We start from the raw sequence: 27241 nt of genomic DNA, 5'->3' as shown, positions 1-27241 counted from the left end.
CAAGAAATGCTGGCCAGCCAGCGACATCCACATCCTACAAATGAATAGAAAAAAAAATCCCACAGGTTCTCTAAAGCAGCTCAACTCCAACGGGGAGCTTGTCAGTGGCGAGATGAAGTGAGGTAGATTGAGAACAATGTTGGGGCGATGACGCAGCCCTGCTTGACACCAGTTTGAAATGGGAATGTGTTGGTGGCGGAGCCATTTGTCATTACCATGAATTCCATGTCGTCAAGGAGCAGGTGAAGGATGGTGACAAACTTCATGGTGCAACCAAAGCTGAGGACACTCCATAATGCTTCCCAATTGATGGTGTCAAAGGCCTTTGTAAGGTCGAAGAGGGCTATGCGCAGGGGTAGGTTCTTTTCTCTGCATTTCTCCTGCAGCTGTCACACGGTGAAAATCGTCCGTTGTGCCCCTCCATGACCGAAAGTCATACTGTGACTCCAGGAGGAGCTTCTCAGCCACAGGGAAGAGATGGTTGAGAAGGACCTTGGCGATGACTTTTCCAATGGTCGACAGCAGGGAGGTTCCCCTGTAGTTACCACAGTTGGACTTGTTCCCTTTTTGAAAATACGACTGTGGCATCTCGGAGCTCTCTCAGGAAGTTCGCTGCTCCTTCCAGGTAAAGCAGACAAGTATGTCTAGCTGCAGCAGGAGCTCTTTGCCTCCATAATTCAATGCCTCGGAGAGGATGCCGTCTACTCCAGCAGCCTTGCTGTTCTTAAGCTGGTGGATGGCCTTCTCTACTTCATGCAAGACTGGGGTATTGCTGAGCTTACAGCATGTAGTATGTTGTCAGATGCATTTAATGACACTTTGATCAACCACAGAGTCCTGGTTGAGGAGGCCTCTGAAATGCTCTCCCCAGCGTTGTTTGAAGGCTACTTTATCTTTGATCAGAGTCACTACGTCCCTGGCCAGCATTGGGGTGGGGCCTTGGGCGTTTGGCCCGTATGCGACAGCACAGAAGAAATCATACATATCATGGTTGTCAGTCATTCGTTGGGTCTCCAGTGCTTTCCTCACTCACCACCTATTCCTTAAGTCATGGGTTTATTTTTATACAAAAACAAAGTTGCTGGAAAATCTTAGCAGGTCTGGCAGCATCTGTGGAGGAGAAAACAGAGTTAACGTTTTGGGTCCGGTGACCCTTTCCAAGAATTGATGGTGGCTGGGAAAACGTCAGTTTATATTCAGAAAATAGGGAGGTGGGTGGGGTAGGGAGTAAACAATAGGATAGAGCCCAAAGAGAGAGAAAGACAGTTGGACAGACAAAGGAGTTGCTAAAGATCAGGCTGGGAGGGTGAATAGTTGTTAATGGGGACTGTTAGTGACTAACAACAGGGGATGAGTAGTGGCAGGCTATGTGGTAACAAGGCCTGGTGTGTGGGGTGGGGGCTGGGACATGGGAGAGCTGAGACCCTAAAATTATTGAACTCAATACTGAGTCCGGAGGGCTGTAGGATCCCCAAGCAGAAAATGAGGTGTTGTTCCTCCAGCTTGTGTTGGGCTTCACTGGAACACTGTAGCAAGCCAGAGACAGAGATGTTGGCCAGGGAGCAGGGTGGTGCATTGAAGTGGCAGGCAACAGGTAATTCAGGGTCTTTTTTGCGAGCAGAATGTGGATGTTCTGCGAAGCGGTCACCAAGTCTACGCTTCATTTCCCCACTGTAGAGGAGACCACATTGTGAGCAGCGAATGCAGTAGACTAGATTCTTGGAAGTGCAGGTGAAGTGTTGCTTCACCTGAAACGTATGTTTGGGCCCTTGGATTCTGGGGAAGGAGGAGGTAAATGGGCAGGTGTTGCACCTTCGCCAGTTACAGGGGAAGGTGCCGTAGAGCTGTGGGGAAGTGTTGGGGGTGACGGAAGTGTGGACCAGGGTGTCCCGGAGGGGACGGTCCTGTGGAAGGCAGACAAAGGAGGGGAGGGGAATATGCGTCTGGTGGTGGCATCTTGCTGGAGGTGGCGGAAATGGCGTCTGATGATCTTCTGGATGTGGATGCTGGTGGGATGGTAGGTGAGGATAAGGGAACCCTATCGCTGTTGCGGGAGGGAAGAGAAGGGGTGAGGGCAGAACTGCGGGAGATGGGTCGGACCCGATTGAGGGCCCTGTCGACAACAGAGCTGGGGAATCCTCGGTTGAGGAAGAATGTGGACATTTCGGAGGCTCCCTTGTCGAAGTTGGTCTCATCTGAACATATGCGACGGAGATGGAGGAACTGAGAGAATGGGATGGAGTCTTTACAGGAAGTGGGGTGTGAGGATGTATAGTCCAGGTAGCTGTGGGAGTCGGTGGGTTTATTATGGATATTAGTGGCCAGTCTATCCCCAGAAATGAAAACAGAAATGTCGAGGAAGGGAAGGGAGGAGTCAGAGATAGACCAGGTGAAAGTGAGAGCAGGGTGGAAATTGGAGGCGAAATTGATGAAGTTTTCCAATTCTAGACGAGAGAGGGAAGCAGCACCAATGATATCATCGATGTATCGGAGAAAGAGTTGTGGGTGGGTGCCGGAATAGGACTGGAACAAGGAATGTTCCACGTACCCCACAAAGAGACAGGCATAACTCGGGCCCATGTGGGTACCCATGGCAACCCCTCTTACCTGAAGAAAATGAGAGCAGTTGAAAGAGAAATTGTTGAGGGTGAGGACAAGCTCAGCCAAGCAGAGGAGGGTGGTGGTGGGTGGGGATGGTTCAGGTCTTTGCTCCAGGAAGAAGCACAGAGCCCTAAGACCCTCCTGGTGGGGAATGGATGTGTAAAGGGATTGCACATCCATGGTAAAGAGAAGGTGGCTGGAGCCGGTAAACTGGAAGCTTTGAAACCAGCGTAAGGCGTCAGATGAATCATGGACGAATGTGGGTAGGGATTGGACCAGGGGGGAGAAGATTGAGTCATGGTAGGAAGAGATGAGTTCTGTGGGACATGAGCAGGCTGAAACAATGGGTCTACCTGGACAGTCCTGTTTGTGGATTTTTGGCAAGAGGTAGAAACGAGCTGTGCGGGGTTGGGGGACTATTAGCTTGGAAGCAGATGGGGAGAGATCACCGGATGAAATGAGATCCATAACCGTAGTGGATACAATAGCCTGATGTGCCATGGTGGGGTCATGGTCCAGGGGAAGGTAGGGGGAGGTATCTGAGAGCTGGCGCTCAGCCTCAGCAAGGTAGAGGTCAGTACGCCAGACAACAACAGCACCACCCTTATTGGCAGGCTTGATGACAAAGTCAGGGTTAGCAGTCAGTTTGGAGGGAGATAGGTTGGATTTGTTGAGAGGGGCTGTGAAATTGAGGCAACTAATGTCATGTCGACAGTTCTCAATGAAAAGATCGAGTGCAGGTAAAAGGCCAGAGGGAGGGGTCCAGGTGGAGGGACAGAGTTGGAGTTGGGCAAAGGGGTCTGTGGGAGGGGGAAAGGACTCTTGTCCAAAGAAGTGAGCACGGAGGCGAAGACGGTGGAAGAACAGTTCGGCGTCATGTCGTGCGCGAAATTCGTTAAGGTGGGGACGCAGAGGGATAAAGCTGAGGCCTTTGCTGAGTACAGAGTCTTCAGCATCGGAGAGCGGAAGGTTAGGACGGATGGTGAATACCCGACAGGAGGTGGGGCGGGGTTTGGGTGAAGGGATAGAGTCAGAGGGAAGGGGAGGAGAGGCAGGTTCCAGAGGGCCATGGGTATTTTTGAGTTGTTGTATATTGTGGGCCTTGATGTCTGAAAGGAAAAGAAAAAGTTTCTTGTTCTTGTTTATTTTTATAACTTTGCCTTCAGTCACCTGTAGGTCTGCCTTTTCTCTTCCGAATGTAGTTGTTGTTTTCTATTCAGAAATGCCATGCACTTCTGGCTTAATAGTTTCTGGGTCTCATGATCTTCTTATCAAACCAGTCTTGGTGTTTCCTGGTTGACTGGTTGACTGAGTTTTTACAAGCTTTGATGATGGTAGTCTTAAGGGTGGACCAAAGACTTTTGGGATCCCACAATTCAATGTCACCAAGGGTTGCTAGGTTTGTGGAGAGGAGTTGGTTGCATGACGCTATTTTTTTCCCAGATTTTTAAGTACCTCAATATGAATCTTTTTGTGGCACTGCTTCTGTTATCTCCATTGCAGTGGGGCTATGTTTATGTTCATCCTGGCTCGGATCAGGCAATGATCTGCCTAGCAGTTGTCAGCTCCAGTCACGGCACACGTGATCTTAACATCTTTCTGATCCCTCACCCTAATTGTGATGTTGTCAAAGAGATGTCAGCATTTGGAGTGCAGGGCACTGCCACGTTGTCTTGTTATTGTCCCTTTGGTGGAACAGTGTGTTAGTGATGAGGAGGTTGTATTCGTGGCACTTGGTTAGGAGAAGGGTGCCATTCGAGTTTTGTTTCACAACTCCCTCTTTCCAGATTAAATCACCCTAAAATCTGCACTTTGGCTAACTCTGGCATTGAAGTCACTGAGGATGATTAATTTGTCCATGAGAGAGATTAGAAAATGCTGGAGTGGAATTTCTTCTTGTACTCAGCTGCTGCATTGAGCATTGGTGCATATGCACTGAATACTGTGACATGCTGGTTCCAAGCAAGGGTGAATCAGTGTCAAGCAGTGTTCGCGTATTCAGCAGGGCGAGTCTTTAAGTTGGTCCACCAGCTCATCTTTGATGGCGAAGCCAACTTGATGGATGCAGCCTTATTCTTCGTTGTTGCCTTTCCAGAAAATGATGTAGCCACCACCTTGTTCACTGAGCTGTCCTTCCCCTGCCCATCGGGTTTCACTCAGGACTGCAATGTTAATACGACAATATCTGAGTTCCAAAGCAATGATGGCAGTGTGGTGCCTCTGTCTGTCACCGGCGGGACTGTCCACAAGGGTCCTAACATTCCAGCTCCCAACCTTTATCCTCGGGGTGTGGAAGGTGCATATGCGAGAGTTCTTTCATCATGGGGAAACCGTTGCACTCCGGCTACCACATGGGTTTAGCAGCACAATGTCTTGATCCAGTGGCGATGGGGTTCTAAAACAACTGGAGACCAGGCAGTGTTGTTTGGCCATTGATTGTCTGCAGTGGACTGCAGACAAACAGTTTGATGCTGGGCAGCATCTCACGCTGGGTTAGTGTGAGGTCCGAGGTAAGGAGAGTGGGAGAAAGGGGAGAGAATAAGAAGGACAGTGCAGTTGCTGCCATTTTGCTGGTCATTCTCAGTCTGTGACAGTGAAATGACAGGGCTGGGGGTGGGGGTTTGTAAGGTCACTGGGGTGGGAAGTTGTAAAAATCACTGGGCTGGGATTTGAGGATAAACTGGGTTGGGGGTTTATAAAATCTCTGAATTGATGGATGAGTAGTTTATAAAATTACTGAGCTGGGAGGGTGTTACAAAGATCACTGCTTAGGTTTAAAGAAACACCAAAGATGTTGGACTGGGAGAGTTATATAAATGTCGAATTTGAAGGGTGTTATGTTATTACTGAGCTGTGGGGTATTATAAAATTACTGGAAGGGTTATAAAACTATTGAGCTAAAGGGATTATAAAATTACTAGGGGTTATATAAACACCGGGCTGCGTAGGTTGTTATAAGATTATTGGGGGCGATAAAAACACTGGATTGGGGGCTTATATAAGCACTGAGCTGTTATATACACACACTGGACTGGGGAGTGGGTAAGGGTGGGGTGAGGAGTGTTGCAATAATCTCGCTGCAGTTGCAGCAACAGGAGCTCTGGCCGGCAGATGGTTTGTTGGCTGTGCAGCCACTGCTAGGCCATGTTCCAATTGTCAGAAGACCCAGTTCAGAGGCGGCTAGAAGATGGGAGCAATGGTGCTCAGTCTTGGTCCCCACAGCTTTGAGAGCAGGAGAGGTCAAGCAAAGTTGGAGAAGAGAAGGTGAGGTGAGGTAAGGAAGTATCTCAGACATGTACCTGAGGTGTAATGTAACTAGCTACTAAGTAATATATAATTAACCTTTACTATTTCACTAAGATACGGTGTATCTTGTGTCTACAGCGTTGTGTGGGTGTCTTACCCCAACTGATATCAATAGCCCGATTAATACAGCAAAGAGAATTAGTGACAGTAAACCTACTCAAGCTATACAACATGGTTCTGACAAGACTAACATTTTCAATATGCTGGCAGAGCTAGAATGGAGGATTATAAGATGGTAGCAGTGGTGACTGTCTAAAGGTTTCATATAGCCACACAATACAATGTGATTTCAGTAGTGGAATCCATTGTCTTTTACAGCAGGGTGAACAGTGGTTCAACTGGACCATGGTAACTTGGTAAAAAAAGTTAGTTCTGCAAAAGCCACAGTCATCTAGGGAGAAGAACAGGGGAAAGAAAAAGATCTCCAGTCAGAAAATTGTGAGTGTGTCTTGAAATATTCAGTACAATAGCTTTAAGCTCACAGAAACTGTCAGCTTCCATGCAAATAGCAGCAAGCAACAACAAAACTGCAGGAAACATAGTAGGTCTCAGCTACAGGTAGAAGTTCAAACCAGTTAGGGAGAGAAAAATATTGCAATACCTTCAGAAGACCAAGCAGAGTCTCTCAATAACTACAACGGCAAAGATTTGAATTATATCCCGGGATTAAGCAATTGATATCAGACACCTGATGGATGTTAAGACACATAATAGAAGAGTGGAGAAATTTTGTACTCAGAAAAAAAACTAAGTTGAGAAGTGAAAAGAAGATTTAAAATGTTGTAATAAGTAAGGAAGAATTGTTATAATTGTTTTTAAACAAATCAGGAAGAGAAACAAATGAAATTTTTTTTGGAAAAATGACAGCTATTAAGAAAATTAGCAAAACAGCATTATAACTTATCAACTTAGCATAGTGAAATTGAAGGCAGATGTAAAGTTTATGTAATAAGATTTTGGAGGGAACGTGTTTTTATTGTTGAACTAAAAAATATTGCTTTTGGACATTATACCAGTAACTTATCACTGACTAAGCGTACATTGACACAAAAGGCTCTGAGAGGAACACTCCATTCTCTGTAACATCATTATAAATCTATTTGCACCCTTTTCAGTTTTCTTCAGATGCTGCCAGACCTGCTGAGCTGTTCCAGCAACTTCTGTATTTTTTTTCCTCACGCAATATTTAACCCATTTTTCGCACTTCTGCCCTCGCCTCTCTCCTTCATCCCAACATAACAATAGAGTTCCACTTGATGCCACCAGTCTGCAGACTCAAAGGATTATTCTCTGCCATTTCTGCAAGCTTCAGCAGGATGCCACCATGGAACACAGCTTCCCATCATCTCCACTGTCAGCATTCTATAGGGCCCATTCACTTCATGATACACTAGTCCACCCTCTGTCACTTCTTCACAGTCCATGGAACCTTTACATGCAATTGCAGAAGGTGAAACATTTGTCCTTTTACCTCCTACCTTCTCACTGTTGAAGGTTCCAAACACACCATCTAGGTGAAGGATCATTTTACTTTGACTTCTTCCAATCAAGTCTACTGTGCTCACTCCTCACAATATGGTCTCCCTTTCATTGGTTGGACCAAATGCAGACTGGGTGACTGGTCTGCAGAACATCCCCACCCTATTAGTAAGAATGACCCCACCCTTTCAGTTACTCACCATTTCAACAGACCGCCTTGTTCTCATGCTAACATTTCTGTCCTTGACCTGCTGCAGTTTTCCAGTGAAGCCTAATGCATGCTAAAGCAAAAATACCTCATTTTCCACTTAGACAATTTGCAGCCTTCAAGACTAATATTGAGTTCAGAACATGAACACTGTCCTCCATCTTTATCGTATAACCTTCTCCCCACATTCCAGTATCTTGTTTAAACATGTTTGATCTCGGCAAAATTGACCTATTTTCTGCTATTCATATCTATCATTAGCAGCTGTTTTGCACGTATGTCACTTTTCTACTGCCATTTCCCTTCACTTTGTTTCTTTTTCCCTCTTGGTAACCTTACCATCTGCTCTACTCACTGCTTCTACTCCTTTGTTAACAACATTAAAAACATCATTTTCTAGCCCCCAATCATTACAAAGAAGTCTCATATTTGTCTCAAAATTTAACTCTGTATTTCTTTCTCTGCAAACGGTGCTAGTCCTGCCAATTTTCTCCAGCCTCTTCTTGTTTTTTTTAGTTAATAGAACTACTTTAAAAATACAGACAAAATTCAAGTGAGAAGTAAACACATGTCTTTACTCAATAGGCTCAATTGCAGATCATTTTAAAATGAAAAAAAAGTTGAGAAGAGACAGATGTCTTGATTAATCTTGTTAAAGCATTTGAAAAGTAATTTAAATCAATTACTAATTCCTTAATTGAGTCGATTGAGGAACTAACAGCTTAGGTCTTAGACAGGAAGAGAGCTACCAAGATCAGGAATCTTCTCAATCAGCATGCAGATAATATGTTTCTGTACTCAGACATAAATGACAAGTATGGTCAGATAGGGGAACATCAGGCAGTAGTTATTGGCAGAGCAGGCTGCATGAGTCCTTCCAATTCTGTCCACTGTGGTGAATAGAATAGAATCCTTACAATGCAGAAGGAGGCCATTCTGTCCATCGTGTCCGCACCGACCTTCTGAAGAGCATCCCACCCAAAGCCACTCCCCTACCTTATCCACCTAACCTGCATTTCTCATGGCTAACACACCTAACCTACATATCCCTGGAAACTATGGGCAATTTAGCATGAGCAATTCACCTAACCTGCACATCTTTAGACTTGTGCGAGGAAACCGGAGCATCCAAAAGAAACCCAGTGCAAACTCCAGTCAGTCACCTGAGGCTGGAATCGAGCTCGGGTTCCTGGCACTATGAAGCAACAGTGCTAACCACTGAGCCACCGTGACGCCCCTAGGTGTCTGTCATGTGATATCCTATGTATCTCCATAGAATATGAGGCAGCTGTCTTGGAAAGCCAGGCCAAGCAGAATGTTCAGTGGTTGCCAAATGTGTTCCTGGATTTGCTACACACCACTGTTGACATTAGTGCAGAGCATCAATGGCAAGAAGAGAGAGGATGTGCAACCATGAAATCCAGTGTAGTAATAAGTAACACATTATGAAGCTGCCATTGATCATAGAAGATCACAGAATCCCTACAGTGGGGAAACAGGCCCTTCAACCCAACAAGTCCACACCAATCCTCAGAGCATTCCACCCAGACCCATTCTGCTATAACCCACCTAATCTCTATATCCCTGAACACTACAGGCAATTTAGCATAGCCAATCCACCTAGCCTGCACATCTTTGGACTGTGGGAGGAAACCGTAGCACCTGGAGGAAACCCACACAGACATGGGGAGAATGTGCAAACTCCACACAGACAGTCACCTGAGGGTGGAATTGAACCCAAGTTCCTGGTGCTGTGAGACAGCAGTGCTAACCATTGAGCCACCATGCCGCCGAGCACTTTGGGAGAAAGAGTGTCAGTCACGCTCTCCAGGAAATTTATCTTAAGACATTTCAGAATTATCCTGACTATCAGTATCCCCTTGCCCAGAGATGCCATCATCCCCAGTAGTTCAAGCTGAGGAGAGAGGACCCGTATCTGTACAGGAGATCCTCAGCATCCTTAAGCCCATGGAGCTGCCTGATAACCAATGTGTCAACAGGTTTCTTCATCTCAGATGTGAAAGTTTGGGCTGCACCTAGATGTATTGGTGGGCAAAGAAAGAATAAGTAATTTTGCGGGTACATGGGTGGCATATGTGTCAATTCAGTTTGTAGTCTGCACTTGTGTAAATACATCTTGCACTGCACATACGTTTGCTGTAGTTTCATTATGAAACTAGATGCAGACATGGATGGGTGAAGTGAAAGAAGTGGAGCATCCTTGTCCATCAGAATATAATTATATACTAAGAACGATTTTATATCTTACATCATCAACCAAGTGTATGCCTCATGTTGTTCCCATTACTTAGGGAAAGCTATCTTTTGTGGGTTGCAGCAAAGTCTCAAGAGATTCATTTCAATCCCAGCAGCCTTTCGGATGAAGTATTATTAAGGACAATGGGCTATTAGCCTCTATATTGCAGAAACAATGGAAAGATATTCTATGAAGTGAATAGAAAACTTTGACCATGCTCTGCAGGGTGAAAGAAGGAACCATCATTCCCTTGGCTTCCATAGCCAGACAAAGTTTAAAAAGTGCACTATACTATTGAGATATGAATCGCCTTATTCACTCTGGGGATAGGAATATTTGGGAATGTCCTGCTCATATGGCAGTCAAATCACAGTTACTGAGAGTGCCCAACTTGTTCATTCTTCAGTGATAGGAGAGAAAATGCAGGATTACACAAATCGCAAAGACATTATTATGAGGAACAGTGGAGCATGTTCCCTAGTCCAATTTGCCTTATCTTACTGCATTTTTTTGTTTCCACATGTCTCTATGTCCCTTACAAAAGTTTCAGCAAGTCTGTATTTAGAACAACTAACAGGATAAAATGTGAGTGACCAAACTGAGGTATGACATCTCCTCTTCTTTGCAGCCTTTGCCATTCTATGCCCCTTATGTACAATCTGCCTTTTCTTTGGTACTCCTTTCACTGCATTTGAAGAAACCATCCTTAAACTCGATCATTCACATTGATTAAAAACGTATTGGTATAAGGGCAAAGCAGCAAGAACTCACTCTGAAGTCCAGGAAGAAGCCAAGTTTGCCAAATGCACATCACTTGGATTTTATAAAGTACTCTTTTAGTGATTAGGGAGAACTTAATTGGAGCTGGATACTTAAATTTGGTTGGTTAAGCTTGTAATGACATGGAAATGCTTTCAGATAGGCTTCCTGGCACCTAGAGTTAGATAGGGCCAAAATGTTCTGATCTGCAAACACAGAAAGTAAGGCATTTCATTGCGGGCAAGGACGTGGAAGACCGATTGCAGAGCATTGTGAAAAACTGCAACATCTTACAAAACTAAAACCAACATTGATGATTAAAAGAAGCTCAGTGGAAAGAATACACGGTTAAAAAGAACTATAAAGCAAATTGACAACAATTGTCCCTTCTCTCAAGGATTTAAAATAAAATAATTGGGAGGAACAAGTAAGCACTTCTTGTTTGGAGCTAATTCAGTGCTAAAAGAGAAGATCTTTTCATCACAGAATAGCTCATCAGGAGATGATGATGGACTTGCAGCGTGAAACCAGCTGTTCCTCAGAACAAAGAGACACAAAGTGTTTGCAGCTAGTATTTGTCATCCTTGGAATTTGCAGAGAAAGGAGGATTCAGTTTAAGTGCCATTATGAAAACATTTACCCTTGTGGTGCTTTTCTATTTTTTTTCAAATGGCAAAATCATCAAGGTGACAGATGAGTGCACAGGATGGGATATTTTGTCACATTTTGGCATCCAGCATTGACGTCAAACACTCCCATGCCAAGAGCAGTATAGGACAGCTGTAGAAAAAAATCTCATTTTATCCTTACAATCCCTTAACTCCTACATGCCTATGCTGCACTCGTTTACATTTTCCCCATTCTTATCTTATCATTAAGACGTCTGCACAAAAGCACCAAATTGAAATTTACTTTTATAACATAGAAAGGTACAAACATTCTAGCTCAGCTTATGTTTTATTTTTCTGCCTAGAGGTGATAAAAGGATGTGAGTTCCAAACCACCACAATAGAAATAATAACAGGAATATATGAGCAACAAAATGAATGAGCAGCAGAATGGGAAATGCAGGCCATTTAATAAAATAATGAATTTATCACATGCATCTTTGACTGCATTTGCAGAGTAACATTGAAAATCACCTTATAAGAAATCTTTGTGTTGCAGCCATAATGTCAATGCAGCCTTAAGAATTAAACATTAAAACTATTAAAACAGATTTCTGACATGCAATTCTGAGAATAGTTTAGAAAAAAATATTCAAAATAAAAACAAGCAGAAGAAGATACTAGTGATCTTTAAACTAAGAAAAGCCATTGTTTATACAACAAGAAGTATGCACCCCTACAAAATCAAGACAGTTTCAGTACCTAGGCATCCACTTGATAGGGAGAAATGAATAGAAGTAATTTTAATTTATGTGGCAATGTTCCTGTCTTCAGGATGTCCTAAAGCATTTTGCAGTCAATTAAGCATTTTCTGAAGTGCAGTCATTCCTAAACAGTAGGAGATTGAGCTGTAGACTTGTACATAGTGAAATTACACAAACCCTACAATGAGATCACGAACGTATAATTGGCTTCAGTGATATTTATTGAGGGTTAAATCTTGTATCAAAGACCAGGAAGAACTCACCTGCTCTTCCTCAAATTATACCATGGAATTGATGTCACAAAAGAATAGACATAGTTTCTGCTTAATTTCTCATCTCAGGGATGCCAACTCCAACTGTTCAGCACTCAATCAGTATTTCACTGAATTTGCTATTTGGATTATGATCTTAAATGTTTTGAATGATTTTTGAAGCTACAACATTCTGAGTCAGAGGGGACAGTACTACTGACTAAACTGAGGTAGATAGCCAACCCTATTGTTGGTTTACAACCAATTACAGTATGACGTGGATCTAAAGATAAACTGTTTTCCAAATAGTTACACACGAAAGTAGAAATAAGATGTTAAAAAAGGTGAGCATTAATAATTTGTAATGTATTCAGTGTTTTTCAAGGCCAAATTTGGAGCATATTTTTGCTGCATTCTCAAATATAGCACAATACCTCACAGAAAATACAACTTACAACTTTGCCATTTTACTTTAAATTGACAACCTATAGTTAATAATATTGAGAACTTTAATTTTTTTCAGAGCAGATACAGAAGTGAATGATTGTGGAACCTATCAGTTTGGCTCTTTTTTGAAATGCTACCTTCAACAATGAGCTTGTGTTCGAGGTTAGATTAATGAACTTTTCAATATTTGTACTGGTCCAGTGATTTGACTGATGCTTAGCAATATTAAATAACTTCATATTCATCCTGTTTGGCTGTTATTTCACACACTCAGAAATTGCATGCAGTATGAATATGTTATCCTGCAGCACTGCTTGGAATGATTAATCAGGATTAAAAATGGAAATTACACACACATTTCCAATAACAGAAATATCCAGACCTAATAAACACGATATAAAAGTGGAGGGTAAAAAACAAACTATTGATTGAATTAGATGGTTAATTATTTCAAAGAAACTGAAATGTTTTAGGGTCATGCAAAGTTAATAAACTATTAAGAATAAATAATGCAGAGGCAAAATAACTTAAGAAGTGTTCATTCCAACATGTTAAACATGTACAGATAAATATGTAGATAAAGTAGAAACGATAGTTAAGGCACCTCTGACTATTTGAAATGAAAAACGCAACAATTTATTATTTTTAGTTTTTCAGAGTCCTGTATTTACACTTAAGTTGATAAAAAGATAATGTGGTAGAGGCAGTTGCTACTTTGGAACAAAAGCCCAAAAAAAGAAGTATTACCTTCTGTTGAGTCAATTTAATGTCATGTAATAAAGCCCTCACTATGAAACAGAACAATCAACAAAGTTTTGCCTTAATAGTATTGTTGGCACTTGCAATTCTTTTGTTGCCTTTTCCAGCTGAACAATCTCTATCAAAAAGATTGACAACCATGGATTGATTTGCTATGATTGGTCCGGTTCCCTGAAGCCATGTTCAATTATATTAGCTTAACACACTTACGTTGGAAGGATTTCAAAGTCTTGTGTGAGAAAAACAAGAAAGGAAGAAATTGCCAAGGAAAAGAAAACTTAATGAATCTTGAATCAACACACTTAATTAAAACAGAGTCAACTCAAAATATTCCCTGTTATCTACTATGACATGAAAGAGGATAGACTAGAAATTAGTTGGCACCATGCCTGAATTATAGATGTATTATGAGCACTGGAGCATTCAGTATGGTGGCTATTGCATGAACACGAAATCCATCAGAAGTGAATGACTTCCATATTGATAAATAAAAGAGACGTTCAAGATTTTTGTCTGAACCGTAGAATGGAACTCTACAACCCAGAAGAAGGCCACTTGACCCATTGTTTCTGGGCTTGCCCTCCTAAGGAGCAATTCATTTACTACCACTCCCCATTCTTTCCACCCATTCCTGAGCATTACTCTGTTTAAGGTATCTAGAATATTTAGAAAATATAAAAAGAAATACATATAGATGAGGGTCACTCTGACGATCATGGTTGTATTAACTGACATATGACCACCCAACCTAATTACATTTTCTATTACCTAGCCCATGTCCCGGGAGGTTATGGAGTTGCAGGTATTTATTGAGAATTGTTTTAAATGAGTTGAGGATTTCTTGTTTTACTATCCTTTCAGGCAGTGACATCTGGACCCCTACTGCCCTTGAGGTGGAGAAAGTTTTCCTTACCTTCCGTCTAAGCCTTCTACCAATCTGAAGCAGATCTTAGGACCTTTTCACATGCTAGCCAGAAGCTAATTGTCTATTTGAGGCTTGCCTGCTGAATTTGAATTCAATGAAGAATCTAGAATTGAGGATTTAATAATGATCATGAAAACATTGTTGATTGCAGGGAGAAAAAGCATCTAAAAAGAGGAGTGCCAGAGATTCTAACACTCTGTGTGCTGACTCTGACAAGGCTGTGCCAAAGTGAGGGACTTTACACATTTAATAAAGGGTGACTTGGTGACAGGATACTGGCCTCTGTAAAGTTATTTCAGTTCAGTGCGAGAATCTGCTATGACGGATTTGGTAAATAAACACGCAGGCAATAATTATCTGATTGGATTTACAAATTGAAAATTGTGGTTGACAAACATGTCTGGATTTTTTTGAAGATGTTACTAACAAAATTAATAAAGGAAGTCATGAAAATCGAGGTGCTCATATAATTGGTTGCCTTCTCCTAACTCTTCACTTGGTGTGGATTCACTCAATATTCTGACAACTTGGGAGCTACAGAGCAAAGCAGGCAAAGGAGGGCTGTTGTTGGTCAACAAAGAGGTCACAGGTCAGCAGGAGGCAGCACAAGAGGGGGAGGTTGGACAGAAAGAAGGGATCCAGGGAAAGCAGTGGAGAGGAAGGGTGTTTTAAGAGCATGCTGACTCATGACACTGTATCAGCAGCTGCACCAGGATTAAAGTTAGCTGCCGCCATCCTCTGTAAGTGTAAGAAGATGTGGGGCTTGCTTAGCTTACTGTAGAAGAGTAAACAACTTCATGGTTTAACTAGAAGCATCTCCTGTAGTTAACACAATACAGTTTATTTCATATTAGCAACAAGTTACAGCTTATATTGATGTGGTACGCATTATTACAAAGACTTCAAGATCCTATTGATACTAAGCTGTTCTGCTCACCAGTCCATATGATATCATCATAGCAGGTGGCACTGATGGCACTCCACAGAGTTAAGCCTTTCCTGTGGGACTGTCAGGGATTTCAGTATTTGAATGTGACACTGGTTGCAGCCACATAAAGAAACGTATACGTCTGTGTTTCTTTCACAGGAAGCTCTTAAGACTCCAACATTATGAGCAATTAGAAAAGCTTATAAGATTTTTTGCAGTACAGCTCATGCTGAATCCTGGTGACTAGTTAATAAGGGCTATCCCCTCTGGATCTGGTTGATGACATCAGTGGAGCTGGATCCTCAAATCACAGCAGAAGAATGCTACAATATAACTGCTATCATTGAGCAGATCATTAGCTTGGTAAAGTGTTCTTCTGCTGCCCTGACCAGACAGCAGGAGCTCCACAATATGCCCACAGAGGAAAGCCATTGTAGCAGGTTCATAGAGAGCAGCAGCTCTCCCCCTCTGGTGGGGACAAGGTCGAAGATGATGTGAATGTATATGAGGCTTTACTGAATGCCAGGGCCATGGGAAGAAGTGGCAGGGATGCGAGGGATTACCTAATATACATCAGGGTTGACCTAGAGTGAGGTCACCACATTGCCATGGTCCCATTGCCAGAAAATCATTGTTTGATTGGGATGTCTACCAACCCTCCCAGAGTTCAATCTGAACCTTTATTGTTTGTCACCGTGGATTTGGGAAAGTGGACCAATATCACACTCAGTTATGAGAGACTACTGTTTGCAGGGATATCAGTAATTGCCAGTATGTCATTTAGCTCACCATGACCAAGAATACAGATCTTGTTCCATTGTTACATGGTATTGAGTGTACCTAAACATTTCAATATCTTTTCCACTGAGAGTTGACTCAGACAATCTCTTTCTCGAAGCATAGTATCAACGAGTCTGCAAATTCAGCTGTATGCCACAGACTAGCGAAAGTAAAACTGGACACGTACACGGGACATTCAGTAATAGCTAGATACAAACACACAAGAGCACTTTCTCTACAATCGAGGAAATGTCTTTAACTCCCTTGTAATTATCAGGTGTGACAAACAAGTTCCAGGACATTTAGTTTTCTGACTAGTCAAAAAATGACAATGATGCACACATGAATAAAGTAAAAGTGGTAAATTGTGTAACATTCACCCTTGGAAAATACAATGTTTTTAAAATAACCTCTAGTCTCATGCATATGAAAGCGTTCACTTACAGCCATTCAGTTAGTAACCCTAACCCTAACCCAACATAAGCAGCTGATGTGAAGACAGTCTGTTCAGTGCTCTGTCCATTTCCCTCTGATGGCAATGGCAGGTATCATCTGGAGGTCTGAAGGATTCATTCCCTTCACTGGTGCAGGACCGTCATCTTTGATGTTGTTTACAGAAAGCCTAAGGCAATGATCCTGAAGCCATCTTCTCACATGTCTGAAAAACGGCAGTACTTATGGCATGCATGGACTTCTCCATCAGTTGCACAATGTTATACACCACCCTGATCTCTTCGCAATCTATGCCCTTTGCTGCATGTTCAACAGGCTTCTCGCAGCTATGACTGGAAACAGGTCATCAGTGTGGAGCCAGCAAGGACCTGTTTTACAGCAGTTCTTTGAGTGTCAGTGAAGCAGATCTTATGGACCAGATTAGACACTCTCAAAATATTTTAAGAAGGTGGTCTAGACCCTAACTTTTTCTTATTTAAAGGCAAATGTAAAGTGTTCTGTTCCAGTGCAATTCAATTGGTCAAACTACTCAATGTTAAGCAAAACAAAATTTATTTAAACACTATGGTTAAAATACAAACAAAAGAAAGAGGAATTGGGAATAACTTAACTATTGAAAAACTTAACTAAATTATAGATGTATTAGCTATTACTAATTAACTGTTCCAATATAGTAACGTCTCATAACACATCCCTTGACACAAAGGCAAAGTCAGAAATAGATTGTATCACATGCAATCCAGCAGCAGAGAGGGAGAAAAATACCAAATGAAAACTCAGAGAGAGTAGCAGCCAGGAGACATTTATTGCAGCTTCCAACCCTGTTCAGCCTTCAACAGCAACTGCTGAATCTAAAATCTGACAAAAAAACTAGAAATCCTAGTTTGTGAGAACCGGCCACACCCATCCAAACTACTTCTATTGTTCCAATTTTTAAAAAAAACAAGGCCTTATAAGCTGTCTACGTCACCACAGACTGCTTGCTACCTCTCATTTAATCTGTCTCTTAGAAGAAACCAGGACAAAGTACACCTCTTAAAGCGACAGTATATTATACAGAGTCACACAGTCTCCCTGAGCTTCTCGGATGTTCTCACCAGATTGTGCTCACAATTCTAAACACAAAGCCTCCCTGACACTTGTGAGTATAAGTGAATTGGTGAAAGTTATAAGTGAAGCAGGTAATAGTGCACATTCTATGCACATGTCATATTTCCTCACCTGTCTCCTTTATGCCCAAACACCAGCACTTGGTTAGATGCATTCTCACTCTTATGCCTGACTGTTTGAGCCTCACACCATCAGTTGATCAGTTGCTGTCCTCCCCTGTGATGTGCAGTGACTCTTCCACTGCAGAGGTGATTGTTTTCAGGTCAGATAATCCTATTCTGGGGCTTACTACCTCACTTGAGTTGTGGTACCACCTCTCCTACAATAAAACATGCAGATTCAGTATCATGTGAAGTGTCATCTAACTCCTTTATCTTCACAGAAGAAAAAAATATGTAGTTGAGCACTTGAAATGTCATCACATTCAAGGCTATGGGTCAAGTGCTGGAAAATGCCCACTGACAACTTAATGATCCCATAAGAAGTCTATTGATGATATGAGACAATGTCAGTGGCAGATTGAAGCAGGGTTGTTCATTTTACTTTCAATGATTCCAGGAACTTTGGTGGACCCTGAAATTGCTCATCTGAAAGGGTGCAACAAGAAATGGAACCAAGTGTTGAACAAAATAAGGTGGATCTGCAAACTGTGGTCCTAATGCATAGCTTCCATCATTGTCTGGTCACTTCTTTTATAGCCTGCCCAGGTATGCTGAATTCTCAATTGATGATGAGATTCACTACTGAATACCAGCTCTTCTGCCATGCAGTTGCTTGTGACTCACATGCCCACATATGACCCTTTACATTTTCGTTGTAATTGCATGTGTACCGGCTCCTTAAACACAAGCAGAGATATCCTCCACTTCCATTTCTGCCAGTGACCTGTGTAGACCATTGTCCTCATGTCTGTAGATGTCAGTCCTCAAAGGTTCTTTTATAGTCTCAAAGCAGTCCAGCAGTCTGTACTCTAGCAAATTACTAAGGTTGTTGAGGTGCAGCTTGTGCTAAATAACCTCAGTGGCCTGGTATTTTGTGTAACAGAACGGCTTTCATTATGTGTACTACCCACATGGATGTAGATTGCACAGCAGAGCCATGAGCTAGGATATCTCCAGATGTCCCTTGTCATTCAGAGCCATTCAGATACTGAAATAGTGTGGTTGTACACTAGATGCACATGCAGTAGAGAATACCCAGAGTGGATTGGGCACACCACTAAATTTACCTGTGGTGCACACAATGTCTATGCCATCAATAGCAATTTGTACAATGGTGAAGTCCGCTATACTGGCGCAGCCACATGTACGCTTTGTATACTTCTCTGTGGCCTGAGACAAATTGCAATTTTTTCATCCATCCTGCATGAACAGTATCAGCACCCATGGCGGGCAACAAGTCATCTGACCACCTCAGGTCAGAGTCAAAGTTTCAATCACATGCAACACCAACTCCCTGTTGAGTTCAGCTCTAAATGCTCAGACCACAACAATCAACAATGAATCAGAAAGTGATGAAGGGTCCTGATGAAAGGTCCCAATGCAAAACGTCAACTTTCCTGCTCCTCTAATGCTGCCTGACTGGCTGAGTTCCTTCAGCTCTACACTGTATTGACTCTGACTCCAGCATCTGCTGTTCTTGCTATATCAGAAAGTGATAAATAATTGCTTTAGGTCATGTTAAGTAAGGGACCACCCTGATGCTGAATGCATATTCAGCGGTTTGAGGTGAAAAAAGAGTATTGCTTGGAGCAGCAAGTCAGTGTAGCCCACAGGTCTGGTCCCATAATTAACCTACTGTGCATACTTGGTCGGTGCTTTCTTACTCGCAACATGGGCATCCTCACCAAATGCAATCCAATGCAAGACAAGTTAATAAATGCATACAAGTGCTCCAAAAACATTAACCAAAGTGGCCATGGTAGCACTTGAAATAGGAGCACTATGGAGTAGACTTTTGCAGCTTGTAATTTCATGCGTGTAAAAGTTATAGAACATCAGGTGCAATTGTGAACAGCAGCTGTTTCTGAAGCAGAATACTTGGAACATATTTTTTTTTGCATGCATATAATTATTATGGAAATTACCATGGCTACCTTAATTGTATTTACTGTTTGTTGTGTTAGACAATATTGATCAAATACTAATAAACAGATGTTTACATGGAAAATTAAATGCTGCATATTAGGTGTAATTACTGTAATGTAGGAAAGTTTTAATGCAAAGATTCAAGTCATGATTTGAAAATGTTTCTAGTCACTAGTGACTGAGGTTGCATGACTCATACTGCAGCTGAACTGAACTGCAGACGTGAACATCCAAATGTTAACCAGAAGGCACTCGACATCAGCACAAAAGACGAGGCTGAGACATTTGCAAATATCTCCTTCCAGAAATACTGAGCAGCTAATCCATTTCACTCTCCTCCTGATGTCTTTAGCATTGCAGGTGCAAGTATTCAGCCACTCCATAGGTGGTATTTGCTGCCTGGTGGTAATTCAGGAGCAGTGAGGGCATTTATTTGATCAGAATACGGCAAGAGCAGATGTAGCCGCCTTCCTACCTCCAGTCTGATTGTCTGTGATGGGAATTTCCAGAGACTGGCTTCTGCCATTTGAAGCCTTTAAGGGGCAATTGATGCCCAATTGAAGGCCTCTTAAACTTTTAACAAACTAGTAGGTTGGCATGTTGTCATTTAGTGAACTTTTCATGCAAATCTACATGGGTTGCTTGGGGTCTAATGGCATGAGAGGCTGAATAAAGAAATGTCCCTTGTTTAAAGGTAGTCTGTGTCTGATTCAAGAAGTGGGGTTCCTCTGAAAGCCAGTCCTTCAGCTCTTGCTGTCCCCTTCCTTATATATCCCTCCTCCATGACATCAACTCTGAAAACTCCTCTCACCATCTCTCACTTCCTTCTTGGGTCACTCGGCGTCCTGTGTACTTCGTTTCACCAGCAGCCACTACCTCCTTGATGGCAATACCAAGCAAAATTCTCACAACCAACTCTTGAGAAACTCAGGGTCTTGTCTCAGGAATCCTGTTCCTGTGAAAGACTCATCTACGACCGCTCAACTTTCTGCTTGGCATTTAATACTGGCAGGTTTCCAGGAGAAGACCATTGATTGAGAAGTACATTGATTCCCAAGTATTACTAGATCTTTTTTTCTATTTTTATTTTCTTCTGACCTAATTACATCCTTGGTCTAAATGTGGACAAAAGGGATGAACTCAAGATGTGAAATGAGATTGACTGCCATTGGCATTAAGACATCATCTGGCCAAGAGTGGCATGTAAGGAACGATGTGGTATGTGGCAAACCAGAAGTTAATAGGAATCACAGGGAAGGCCGTTATTATGATCTCATCTGATGGCCGTACTGATGAAGTGAGATCTCTTGAGTGAAACCTGGTTTGATAGAGCATAAGTTTAATTTTTGTTATCATGATGGCCAACCTTGAACATAGTCACAAGAAGCTGTTAATGTTCTTTTTTAACAAAAAAAGCACAAACTTATTACACAAAACATCTACAATTTAGAAATCTCAACATAAACACAAACAGAAAAATTCAGATATCATTTACAGTCACTCAAAACCAGCGCAGTATTCATTGCTACATTAACTCTTTAGTTTCTTATTCAGCTGATGAAAGTGTTTCTTTTGGACTTTTTGCACATTCATCAAATGTGATTCACTTTATTATTGTCTCTGGCAGAGACTCAAAAATGCAAAGCAACTCACTGACTCCTTCCACTCAATCTTAAGAGAAATGGTGGGTCTTTTCCAATGTTTTTCCCTGAAGAGTTAAGAAACAAAAGTAATTTCCAGCCCAAAGACTTGACAACCTAACTACCCTTTTGCATATATGAAGCTGTTTTTCTGAACTGACATTTTATACGGGCCTCTGTCCCTGGATCTTCCCATTTCCTGTAAATATTCTACTTTGTAAACATTCAGCAATTAGCTTTGTCCGATGCATTCCTACTAACTTTTCCTGGTGCTGTGCAGACATCCAAGGTCCCAGTGTGGCAGCAGCTTCTGTAACTGGAAGTGAATCTATCGACATGCCAATGGCATGCATGTAGCATGTGCAGACCCTTGCGTGAATGTGTGGCTGCGCAGCTTACAGGGAACATTATTTCCAAGTCTCCCATCAAGTCACTTAACTTGAATCATGTGGTTTCTTGGAAATAATGCTTCAAATCACCATTTACAAATGACTTTCTGACATCATTAAAACAAAAACTTCACAGAACTGGCAACTATTTTCCTGCGAAAGCAAATTCCCAGGTTATATTTACATATTAGAAATATTTATCACAGTCTCGGTTGATTGATGTCACAGCTAGCACAAAGGACTAAGGTCATGTTTGCTGGAGAACCATTATCCAACTCCTATGACATCTTTGTACAAATTCCTCAGTGCAATGTCCTAGCTCAATCCACATTTTGTTGCTTCAGTACTGACCTGCCCTCATTCATAACGTATGAAGGGGTGATGGTGTTAATTTTCCAAAATTAAATAGATCCTGGAAAGCTTACATTATACTGGAAACTAGCAAATTTAATTCATCTGTATAAGAGAGGGAGGCAGAAAACAAGAAACTTTAGGCCGTCAAGCTTGTTGTCTGTTAGAATTTATCATCAAGGATATCATAACTGGGCACCTAGAAAAGGTCAAGGTGATCCTGAAGAGTCAAACTGGTTTGTGAAAGGGCAATCATGTTGAAAAAATGTTTGGGAATTTTTAAGGGTAACATGTGCTGTTCATATACCGTGCTTGTCCCATGCTGTCTCATGAAACATTATTATGCAAAATAGAAACTCATTGTGCAGGGTTAATACGTTAGCATGCATAGATTAGCTGGCTGGCAGAATCATTTTATCATTGATAGAGTGTGACAAGTAATGAGCTGCTGGGGTTTGTGCTATGTCTCTAACTTCTTACTTAGAATTCATTCACGAATTAGATGAGGGAAACATAGTATCAATTGCTAAATTCGCAGATGACACAATGTTAGTTAGGAAAGTATGTGATGAAGAGGACATAAGGAGGGTGCAGATGAAAGAAAGGTAGTTTGAGTGAATGGAAAAAAAGATCTAGTGAATGGAGCATAATTTAGGAAAATGTGAAACAGTTCATTTTAGCAGAAAAAAATACAAGCAGGGTATTAAAGGAGAAAAACTGCGGAATTCTGAGGTAAGGTAGCTCACAGAGTGAGGTAGGTGTTTGAGTGCATGAATCATGTTGGCACAGCAAGTAAATAAACTGTTTAATAGAATGTTATCATTTATTACAAGAAAAAATGAACATAAAGTAAAGATGAAAGGCTTCATTTATATCGGGCACTCGTGGGATCATATCTCAAATATTCTGCACAGTTTTGATTCTCGCTAATGTTACGGAGGCAGTTCAGAAGAGATTTATCCGATTAACGCTGATTGTGTTGTCTTTTGGGTAAAGACTAGACAGTCTCAGATTGTTTTGTCTGGATTTTAGAACAGCGAGTGGTGATCTGATAGAAGCATATGAGCTACTGAACGGTCTTGGCAAGATGGGTTATAGAAATAATGTTCCTTACTGTGGCTGAGTCCAGAACGAGGGCCACTGTTTAAAAATAGGAACCAGCTTTTTAAGAGATAGTTGAAGAGATTTTTTTTTCTCTCAAAAGGTTGTGTGACATTCAAACTCACTGCTGTAGAAGGCGATGGAAACAGGTCACTGAATATTGTTAAGATGGAGGTAACTAGATTATGGAGTTCATAGAGATGTACAGCATAGCCTATTACATCCCCTCTGGTCAAAAACTAAGACTTAACTATTCTCATCCCATTTTCCAGCATTTTAACCCATAGCCATGTAGTGGGCATTGCAAGTGCATATCTAAACACAGCAAACTTTTTATTAACTGGCGTCTGTGGGACCAGGACTGTTCCCATTGATCAAGTAATTAAACAATGTAAAAAACACACACTAAATAATAGAGATGTAATGCAGGTGGTATACATATTGCTGTTATAGTTTATTTATAGCATACATCACTTAAATAATAATTTTGCCTTAAACAAAACTTACCAGCAGAGAGCCTTCTTGCTCACTCCTTCAACTGACTATCCAGACATTGTGGAGATTGCGATAAGCTTCCAATATTTCAGGTACACAACTTTTGCCTGTTTATTGAGCGTGCCTGTTCATAAGGTGCCAGTTAAAACAAAATTTGCTACACTTCTTAAAGGTTGTGAGAGATTCTTCTCTTCCACTCCTACAGGCAGTGAGTTCCAGATTCTTACCACCCTCTGGGTGAAAAAGTCCTTCCGGACAATTCTTCTAAAACTTCTGCCCCTTACCTTAAATCAATGCCCCAGGGTTATTGATCCTTCCGTCAACGGGAACAATTCTTGCTGGGCACCCTATCTGTCCCCCTCATAATTATATATATCTCAATCTTGTCACCTCTCAACCTCCTCTGCTCTAAGGGAAATAACCTCAGTCTGTCTGATCTTTCTTCATAACTGAAACTCTCCAGCCCAGACAACGTCCTGGTAATTATCCACTGCAACCTCTCCAGTGTTCACATCTCTCTTAAAATATGGATTCCAGAACTGCACATAATACTATGTCTGTTCTTATTAGGCAAGGGATTAGGTAGATATATTTGACCTGTGATACTGCTACTGATTTCTGTCTACAAGATCACAGGACATATCCTGTCTCTTAGTTGGTAGAGATGGAAAGCAGGTGAAGACATTTCCTTTAAATTTACATGTACATCACATCACAACAGTACCCACTCGCAAACAATCTTGCAGGAATACTTGAAGTTGCATTTGTTTTCAAAAAAAGCACTAGGGTGATACAATTATTCAAGGGAATTATTGTCTTTAGAATTAAATCCATTACTTTTTCACATTTGACACTTCTTTCCGTGTAGAGATTTTGTAGCAGCAAAACAGTTTGAACCACATCATTATGCTACTTACAGCAATGTTGGATGAGTGATTACAATGTTCTTCAGCTCTAGTGAAGGATGCAATATAGACTTTGTGTGACTCTTAAGGTAGCAACATGAGTAGGTAAACTGAAATGGTTTGGTTTGAATCAGTTCCTGGTATCTCTGTCTACAAGCCTTCTTAATTTTCTTTCTTGTTTTCTCCCAAGTCTTTGCCATTAGCTGAGGACCTCCTCCAAAAGCAATCCCCTCTGCATTCTCAGACTGTGAAAGATGTAACAGATCATACAGTGATATTCCAGATTGCAGACAGTCTCCGGTCCTTTATTTCAAGTGTCTATTGCGAGCCTGATGATTTTCCATAAAAACCCACGACTTTTGTTACATATGAGCTGCTCCATAAAGATAGGTTTGGACAGGGAATCATTGACCTTTACTCCAAGAAACCATCCATTAACTTCCCAAAAAAGGGTGAAATAGTAAGGAGTGATCTGAATCATATTGTGGTTGGTTGGCTTGCTGAGCTAGTTCATTGATCCACAGACATTTCATTACCCTGCTGGGTAACATCATCAGTGCAGCCTCCGATGAAGCACTGTTGTGTTTTCCTGCCTGTTATTTAAACTCTGGTGTCCATTGAGCTGGGTCACCTCACTTCTAGTTTTCCTTCGCAGTGGAATATATATAGGGTCTAGCTCTATGTGTTTGTTATGGCCTTCTTAGTGGAGAAGCAGACCTCTAGGAATTCCCGTGCTTGTCTCTGCTTGGCCTGTCCCAAGAACCTAGTGTTGTCCCAATCAAACTGGTGGTTTTCCTTATCCATGTGGATGGAGATGAGTGAGTATTGGTCATGTCTTTTTTGTTGCTAATTGATGTTCGTGTACTCTTGTGGCTAATTTTCTTCCTGTCTGTCTAATATAATGTCTTAGCCTTTGCAGGGAATCTTGTATATTACGTTGGTCCTGTCCATAGTGGGTAATGGGTCTTTGATTCGGGTTAGCAGTTGACGTAGGGTTGATGTGGGTTTGCATGCTACTCTGATGCCCAGTGGTTGGAGGAGTCTTGTGGTCAGTTCAGATGTGTTCTTGATTTAAGGTAGTGAGATGAGTGTGTTGGGGCATGCAGTATCTTCCTGGTGTTGTTCGTGTAACAGGCATCTTCTGACCCAGTTTTTGGGTATCCATTGAATACTTGGAGGAGGTACTCTCCTTCTTTTTGGCGTAGTTCTGTGTTGCTGCAGTGTGTTGTTACCTGTTTAAATAGAGTTTTCACGCAACTTTGTTTGTGTGTGTTAGGGTGGTTGTTGCTGAAATTCAGTGCTTGGTCAGTGTGTGTGGCTTCCCTGTGTACCTTCATCTGGAATTCCCCGTTGGTCCTGTGTTCCACCATGATGTCCAAGAATGGGAGCTGTTTGGTCTTTTCCTCTTCCTTGATGAATCTGATCCCAGTGAGAGTGTTATTTATTACTTCATGTGTCTCCTCTAGTTTGGTCCATTTAATAATTACGAAGGTGTTGTCCACATATCCACGTAGACTACCTAAGAATGAAACCAGAAGGAACTAACAACCCCCAATTCTACCACCTCCTGAAGGTACACAAACCGAAAGTAACCCGCAGACCCATAGTCTCCCTGCCAGGCACGCCATCACGTAGGGTTACAAAGGAGATGAAAGCACCTCGTCAGCAAGTCACCCCACTCAATCCACTCAGCCCAAGAGCTCCTCAATTCCATCAAGGACATAAGAATAGAAGACGACGAGACCATGATACCATTTGATGTTACTGCCCTATTCACATCGGTAGACATACCACTAGGAAGAGAAACAATGACAGCACTACAAAAACAAGAACAAGACCCGAGTGACACCATCTCCGTAGACAACATACTGAAGCTACTAGACTTATGCCTCACCACCCACTTTACCGTTAACGGCCAAACATACGAACAGATCAACGGGACACCCATGGGGTCACCTACCTCCGGACTAATAGCTGAAGCAATGATGCAGAGACTCGAAAGCATGGCCCTTCTGCTAATACAGCTGAAACTATGGATATGATACATGGACAACACCTTTGTAATTATTAAATGGACCAAACTAGAGAAGACACACAAACTAACAAACAACATTCTCACTGGGATCAGATTCACCAAGGAAGGGGAAAAGAACAAACAACTCCCACTCTTGGGCGTCATGGTGGAACGCAGGACCAATGGGGAATTCCAGATGAAGGTACACAGGGAAGCCACACACACTGACCAAGCACTGAATTTCAGCAACAACCACCCTAACACTCACAAAGTTGCGTGAAAACTCTATTTAAACAGGCAACAACACACTGCAGCAACACAGACCTATGCCAAAAAGAAGGAGAGTACCTCCTCCAAGTATTCAAGGACAATGGATACCCAAAAAACTGGGTCAGAAGATGCCTGTTACACGAACAACACCAGGAAGATACTGCATGCCCCAACACACTCATCTCGCTACCTTAAATCAAGAACACATCTGAACTGACCACAAGACTCCTCCGACCACTGGGCATCAGAGTAGCACACAAACCCACAGTAACCCTACGCCAGCTACCTGCCAAAGACCCGTTACCCACTATGGACAGGACCAACGTAATATACAAGATTCCCTGCAAAGGCTAA

Source organism: Rhincodon typus, chromosome 6, assembly GCF_021869965.1.
Source record: "Rhincodon typus isolate 14 chromosome 6, sRhiTyp1.1, whole genome shotgun sequence".
In the NCBI taxonomy this organism is placed as follows: Eukaryota; Metazoa; Chordata; class Chondrichthyes; order Orectolobiformes; family Rhincodontidae; genus Rhincodon; species Rhincodon typus.
Note: the sequence above shows the minus strand (reverse complement) of the source record.